The following is an 8,239-nucleotide window of genomic DNA, read 5'->3' as shown; positions in this document are numbered from 1 at the left end:
CCCCCGCCGCCCCCCGCCGGCCCCGCCAGCTGAGCCGTCCGCCGCCCTCGGGCCCCCCACCTCCACCTCCGTCCTCTCCGCGCCCCAGCAGCGTTTCCCTGCCCACGCCCCTCGTGGGGACCCCGCTTCCAGCCCGGAACTTTTCTCTCCCGCCCCCAGACTCACCACTCACCTCCGGCACTGGCTTCCCCAGCACACCCCGACCACATCGTCCTATCCGGTCCCGAGACTCAGGCCTTGACCCCCCTGTCCCTGCCCTCAAGGCTCCCAACTCAGGCACCAGGTCCGCACCTCTCCCGGAGCCCCAGGGCCGGGTGTTTCTCCCGCCCAGACTCCGCGCCTCTCCCCTTCCAACTTTCAGACCTTTCCTCTCACTTCTCAGCTGAGTCTCTCCTGCCATTCCTCTATTGGAACCCCAGTCCAAGGCCCAAACCTACCTTTGACTCTCCCGCCTGTCCTCGTTTCCCGTCCACACCGGTACGCAGGCCCTGCAGCTCCCAGGCCACATTCCAACCCCAGACTGTCCTTCTGGCCTCTGCCGAGTCTTGCTGTATGTGTGCCCATCTAGGGATCTAATCCTCACTTCTCTTGGGGTCCCCAATCTGTCCCTGATCCCCTCTGTACCCCCGGCCTTAGGTCCAGCCCTTCACAACCCCCTACACTATGCTCACATACATTTCCTATTCTCTTCGGTCCTGGGGCCTTCTCAACCACTCCCACGCCCTACTCTCTCCAGACCCCCTCATCCCTCCAGCAACTCTCACCCCTTTGAGTTCACTTGACCTGGGGCAGACTTGAGGGGCAGTTCAGGCCCTGCCCCCTACCGTAGTCCTCCTCTCACCCCAGGACAGCCCCTCCCTGGGCTTCCAGCCTCCAGCTGCCCTCTCCCCAGATTCTCTGAGCACTTTCCCCCACCCCCAGGACTACAGTTACCCCTCCTTATTTGTTGGGGGGAGTCTGGGGCACCTCACAAATGCCCTTCCCCCTGTCTGGCTGGGCCTCTCCAATTATTTATGTTTATTTATTATTTATCTATTTATTATTATATTTAATCTCTTGGCCTCACCCAGGGATGGTCTGGCTTCCCCAGCTGGACTGGGAGGTCAGGGAGCCAGGCAAGGAGAGGGACAGCAAAGGCCATAGAAGGCTGTCCCCCCCACCACACACACACCCCCTCTTGGGGAGTGAGGGAGAAGCCTCACCCTCATCAGAGCCTGAATTCGCTGGGGAAGGGGGCACGAGAATGGGAGGGATACCCTGCTGACCCTCAATTTGGGGGGTGAGGGGTATGAGGAGGTCCAGTCATGGGGCAGGTCCCCGCCCTCCTGAGCCTTCCACTCCCACTCCAGGGAGACCGGAGAGAGGAGCCTCCTCGATTTGTTTCCTATTTATTCCTCTTCTCAAGGGACCCCAGGTTCCAGGGACCGACTGAGCCCCGGACCCCGCTGGGGCCTCCGGCCCCGCTCCGCTCCGGGAGGAGCGCTCCCACCCAGCCACGTCTATGCAACTCTCCTGGGCAGAGGGGCCAGGGCTGCCAGCTGCCCCGCCGTTGGCCGCCACTACCTCCCCCGCCGCGCTTTTGCATGCCCGGGCGAGGACCGAAGCACACACCTCCACGCTCACGGGCCCTGGCCCCCTCTGCTTTAATTAAGCACACGCCTCTGCCCCATCACTAGGCGCCCAGCTCTGGGGGAAGGAGTCCTGGACTCTCCGACCCTCCCTCTCTCCCCCCAGTCACAAAGGAGGGTGGAGACTGGAGGGGCCGCTGGAGCAGGAGCACTTCTCTAGGGCTTCTCAGCTCCAGGCCCACCCGGGGAAGGGAGGCAGCAGGGATGGGGGGAGGGAGAGGGGTCACAGAAGCAATTACGGAGGGTGTTGACCCTGTAAATAGGAACTTCCGACAGCAATAATTTTCCATGCATGCTAAGCCTTTTGGCCATATTTTGTATGAGCGCTTGGCGCTCCCCCTTCCTCCTCCTCCCCCATCTCGTACCCCAGACCCCCGTCCCTTCCTCACCTCCAGCAGTATTACTTGTAACGCAATTCAGGGATATTAAAGGGACTTTGGCCACTCACCAGCGCCTCGAGACCTTGTCATTGGGGAGGGGTGTGGGCAGGGGCGGCATCTGAGAGGCAGCTGGATTTTTTTTTCTTTTTTCCTCTTTACGTTTTTTAATACATATTAATCTTGTTTCTTTGTTTCATATTAATCTGGTTGACTGCAGCTAGATTTTTTTCTACTCCATTTCCCTCCCTCTAGCCTGACCACCCTGTAGCTGCCACCAGGGGTCCCAAGCTCCAGGGGGTGGGGAGGGTGGGGGGAGCGTGTCCTTTGACATTCAGAATCCCAGGCATCCTCGGTCCTAAATATTCCTCAAATACTGGGGTTACAAACTCCAAGACGTTAAGAACAAGATTAACAGCATGAATGAAGCAAGTTCCTTTAATACATTAGGGAATGTTGGAACCTGTGACTAACAGGAAAGAGTGTGTCTCCCCTTAAAGAATTCAAGTTCACTATACCTGCCAAACAAATAAACTGTGAGCCAGATTTGTCTCTTGACAGCCAGTTTACAACCCCTATTTCTTCCCCACTTCATCCCCTGATGCTCTGGCAGAGTTTCTGGCCAGCCCTTTCGGTCACACCTGAGCAAGTACATGCAAGCAAAAACACCAACTTTGGCTCAGCAGGCAAAGTTGTCCCAAAACAGTAAGCTGCCCCTAGAGCCAGTGAACAACTTGTCTTCCAAAGTGTTCAGGACGATGTTGAACCACCAATCCATCCTCCTAGCCAGTGCCTTGGTGATCTTTCAAAATACAAATAGGTCCTTGCCTTACTAAAAACCTCACTGGGGACCATCACACCATGCTACTTAACTCCACCCCCCAGCATGGACCCACTGAGAGGTGAGGTCCACGTGCTTTGAGAGCTGGGTGCCAGGCTGCAGGCTGGAAGTCCATCTCCCCTGGGGCCACCTTTTGGGATTCCTCCTTTTGTGAGCAATATACTCACCTTTTAGACCTTCAGCCTGGTGCCTGTCTGCCTTTCTCTTCACATACCCCTGGACAGGCGGCTATAATCTGAGCAATGTGCACGGGGCTTTGAGGGGCCCAGGCACCAGTTGCCTCCCCTCGCCAGCCACGCACAGTCCCCTGTGGCTACACACTGCTTCTGACCTGAGGTTGCGTCACCTACATCTGCTTCAGATCCAGGGGGCAGAGCCCGCTCTAGGCCCACACTTTATAAACATCTAATTCCCTGTATTAAATCCCCTTAAAGCAGCAAGTGTTTAATGTGGGGAACTGGCTGCTGACAAAATTACTGGAAGGATTGAAGGGGCGAGCCCTCAGCTGGACCCCTCAGAACATCCCCACAAAACTGGCCCACCAGGGGGGCTGCCACCTCTTCCAAAACCAGATAGGGGGCATCAGGCAGCTCGCGGGAACTACTGTGTTCAGGAACACCGCACTATCCGTGGGACCCACGAATCAGGAGGCCCTGCCACTGCCTTTCAAACTGTCTCCTGTCTCCCGCTGTGCTGGCATCTCAACACTGGAACACCGTTATAGAAAACTTGGGGGGGCGCCTGAGTGGCACAGTGGTTAAGCATCTGCCTTCGGCTCAGGGCGTGATCCCGGCGTTATGGGATCGAGCCCCACGTCAGGCTCCTCCTCTATGAGCCTGCTTCTCCCTCTCCCACTCCCCCTGCTTGTGTTCCCTCTCTCGCTGGCTGTCTCTATCTCTGTCAAATAAATAAAAAATCTTTTAAAAAAAAAAAAAAGAAAAAAAAAAAAGAAAACTTGGGGCTCCATGACCACCTTGCCAGCAGCCAGAGACAAGGCACTAAGAAAATGGTGCCTGCCCACTTCCACCGCCCGAATTCCACAGGAGTGCATCGAACTGGCTGAGCCGAATTCACCGTCATTATCCTTGCTGCAGGAAAGTCTGAGAAATGTAGGTTTTACCTCTGTGACATACAATACAGAAGGCCCCCCAAGAGGGAGGTGGGAATGGCTGCTGGGTACCCACTATCTATCTCCCTTCCTTCCCTCCTTGATTGGCAGCCATGCAATTGGGGAACTGAACATCAGCTTAAGGGGTGGTCTGGACTGGTGGAAGAGGCATCCTGTCCCCCGTGGGCTGATAAATGGGTCTATGACTCAATTCTGGCCCGTGAAGCCAAAGGAGAGGTTCACTGGAAGCTTTCAGGAAAGTTCGCTTCTCCCTCCCCTTTAAGAGAAAGGAAGCCCAGTCTCTCTTCTCCCTGAACGTGAACAGGGAAGCATATGTCTTTTGACCATGAAGGGAACCAGCCTTAGCCTGATGCCCACACCCTGGAGAGCGAAGTGGAGGGATGGAAAAAGCCCACATCCCCGATGACATCAGGGAGTGCCGATAAAACCGCCCTAAAGCCCACTCAGTGTGCTGCCTCTGGACTTCATGGCGTGTGACATGAGTGACTTTATTTGTTTCAGTCCGCTGAATCAGGCCCCTTTCCTGCAGCCCTCAGCACCTCAAATGGCCAAATATTCCAAGCTGCTTTTCACAGTTGTCTCAAAGGAAGACCTCCAAGACTAACTCTGGTTCTCCTCATACCTGCCTGGCTGCTACACCTAGCCACTTGTCGGACTCAGGTTCCTATACCCAAGGAAGGAACCCAGTTCCTCTTCCCTCTTGTATGCTCTGTGTTCCACAAGGTTCTCCTAGACTCTCCTCCTCTCACTGCACTCTCGTGAAACCCATGGCTTCAATTCCACCCACAGGCAGATTTGCAGATTTACATTTCCAATTCCAGCCTCCTCTCCAAGCTGCAAACCCGCATCTGCCCGCAGGCCACCTCCACTCCAATATCCCAACAGCACAGACCCGCCAGGTCTGAAGCGACCATGTGCTTCTTCCCCAGGGTTCCCCCACCTCCATGGATGCCACCAGCACCCATCCAGTCTTGCAGCCAAAAAACCCAGAAGTCATCTCTCCCACCTCTGTCTCCCCATCCTAGCATCCAGGCCAACACCAGCTTCTGGTGAATGATACTTTCCATGTTCTCAGTCCCCACCCTAGTCCATAGCTACCATCATCTCTTCCCTGGACTGGCCTTCTCCCTGGTCTCTCTGGATCCATTCCGCCTCTCCACCTCCCTTTCTCTCCTCACAGGTTTCTTTTCAAAAATGCAGGATCTTTTCTGATCCTGCTGTCACTATCTGATCCTCCTGTCACTACCACCACCATCCCCACTTTCCTGCTTAAAACACTTCAACGACTTCCTCTGGGGGGGAGAGAGGAAGTGGAACGTGCTTAGGGTGACTTTCAAAGCCTTCTCTGGTGTGGTGCTTTCCATTGTTCCAGCTGAATCTTCAACTATGTGACCAGCTGCCTCTTTTCAGCAATTTTGCTGTCTCCTGCCACAGGGCCTTTGCATAAACTGTTGTCTCCACCAGTAATGCACGCCATCTACCCCGCTATCACACCACCCTTACTAGTTAATGCCTTTTCCATCCTTCATCTCCCAGCTGCGTCGTCACTTGCTCAGGGGCCACATGCCCCCATTTACAGCACTTACATCACTGTACACTTTTCCGTTCTCCTCCGCTAGACTATAAACTTCATGAGACTGAGAATGAAGTGCCTTTTTGCTCATCACTAAGTCCCCTAGGTCTAGCACAATGCCTAGCCAATAGCAGATGAATGATAATTATTTTTTAATGAACTACATACATTTAAGTCATAATCAATAATGGTGGCTTACGCCTTAAGAAAAAAAAGTCTCAGTCCCTCATGGCCATAGTGATTGGTTCAAATGTGGGCATCTGACTAGAATTTGGAAATTTCCTCTCTCCGTCTCTCTGAGTCATAAGACCAGCTAGCTACTTATCATTATCCCTTCTCTCTCTCCTTAGTAAGAGTGCTCCAATTTTAGCTGAGCACACTGCCACATGGAATGAAGACTACATATCCCAGCCGCCCTTGTGGCCAGAGGTGGCCATGGGACCAACTTCTAATCAAACACATGCCAGGGAAAGTGTTATATGGGACTTGCGCGACAGTCCCCAAAAAAGGAGGGGGTCATGTTCTTTTCCCTTTCCACTTCTCTACCTCCTTTCAGGCTGGCACTTCAATGTTACCCAGAAGGTGACTTTGAGAATAAAAGCCCGACTCTAAAAGGATGGAGTGGACAGATAGAAAGGGTCTGTGCCCCTTGCAACCATGGAGCCGTCACCCCAGCCCGATTTCCTCTTTCCAGACTCTTTTCCATGAAAGGTTATGCTTTAGTGTGCTTTAAACCTCTCTTGTCAGGCTTCTCTTGGAAATAGCCAAACAGTCCCCGCTGAAAGCCACGTTCCTGTCATGCAGAGGTAATCCCGCTGCCAAGTGAGAGACAAAGTCTCTGAACCCACTTTTCCCGAAGGCCCAGCTTCACCCCACCGTCAAGGGAGTCAAAGGTTCCCATTTTCATTAAGCTAATTCACATTGGCTTTCCTCACTTGCAAACAAGAATCTTGGCTAATACACTGAGTCGAGTCTGGAAGTGCAAGTACAGAGAGACCTTCAAGATCTATTATTAATTCAAAATGTAATCAAACAGCTCATATTTATTGAGCACTTACAGTGGGTTGGGCACTGTTCTAAGGACTTTACCTACATCATCTCTTTTCATTCTTCCACAACCCTACAAATTAGGTGTCGTTATTATGGCCATTTTGCAGGTTGGGAAACTGGGGTACAGATAGGTGACTGGCCCCAGGTCACACATCCAGCAAGCGATGTGTAATGTTAACCCAGACAAGGGGTAGAACTACTGGGGATGACCTATAAAATTGCCCCTTTGCCTTAGTTTTGCCCCCGCCCCGGGCAGCAGAGCCGGAGACTTGAGTGCACGTAGTTTCTCTGGGAGGTGATTCCAGGAAGCAGGAGTGGGAGGCAAGAAGAACAAGACAGAGGGGGTGGTAGTGAGCTCACTACTGCAACACAGCTGGGTACTGCTGGTCTCTAAAAAGGGTCTGGAAAGTTCCTAATGGTCTGGAACACCTCTCACAATTGTCCACCTGTGACAATGGAAGACTGGTTTTTACTTACCAGCTCTTGTCCCCATCAGTGAACACCCTAACATCTCCGGGATGTGCTTGTGAATGAGCAAATCTCCCACAGAGGTGGAAAATGTGGATGACACAGGGAGCTTGGGCCGAGAAGCTGGCAGTGCTTACACAAAACCTCCCACCACAACTTCTGTTGAAATCAAAGGTAGGCCAAGAGGACCGGACACTGACACCCAGGCTTTTACCCCCCCCTCCCCTCCTCATCAACAAACCTTACATCTGTCAGACATCCACCCATCGCTGAGCCCCTCTGGGTGGCTCAAAGGAGGCTGACCTCAGGGGTGTGGCTGACTGGTCTCCTCTGGGCCAATCCCAGTCATCCCAGTGGGTGACAGGCTCTAGCACCCATGCTTAAACAGTTCACACATGGCCTGTCCCTGGAGAACATTATCAATCCTGGCTCAAGCTAGCCCAATCAGACCAGAGAGAAAAGCTTTAATTCCATCATCACTGGAGGGAGGGGTCTGTCTCTCTCTCTTCTGGATGTGAACTGCTATGGACTGAGTTTGTGTCCCCCTAAAATTTATACATGGAAGCCTAATCCTCACTGTGATGGCATGTGGAGGTGGGGCTTGTGGGAGGCTCATGAATGTGACGAGGGTCCCCACAGGCAGAGAGCCCAGAGAGCTCCCTCACCCCTTCTACCACAGGAGAACACAGAAGAAGATAGCAGTCTGTGAACCAGGAAGAGGTTCACCACTCCTTGATCCCGGACTTCCAGCCCCCAGGACTGTGGGAAATACACGTGTATTGTGTAAGCCACCCCAGTCTATCGTATTTCGGTATAGCGACCTCAATTAAGACATAAGCTAAGAAGGAGGTTGCCCCGGTTGGCGCCAGCAGCCGCCTTGGGACTATGAGAAGCAGGTGAGGTGTGAGGCTCTCTCAAGACCCCACAGAGATGGGGGTTCTTCAGCAGGCACGGAAGCTGCAGGAGACAGAGGCAAACTTTTTGCCTAAAATAAGAACAGGAAACTCAGGGGTTGGTAGAAGTGACAAAGAGAAGATGGAAAGGAAAACAGAAAGAGAGAATGGGACCAAGCAACATGGCAGGATCCTGGACATAGAAGTGGACAAGAGGGGGCGCCTGGGTGGCACAGCGGTTAAGCGTCTGCCTTCGGCTCAGGGCGTGATCCCGGCGTTG

This window comes from Ailuropoda melanoleuca, chromosome 13 (genome assembly GCF_002007445.2).
Source record: "Ailuropoda melanoleuca isolate Jingjing chromosome 13, ASM200744v2, whole genome shotgun sequence".
NCBI lineage: Eukaryota > Metazoa > Chordata > Mammalia > Carnivora > Ursidae > Ailuropoda > Ailuropoda melanoleuca.
Note: the sequence above shows the minus strand (reverse complement) of the source record.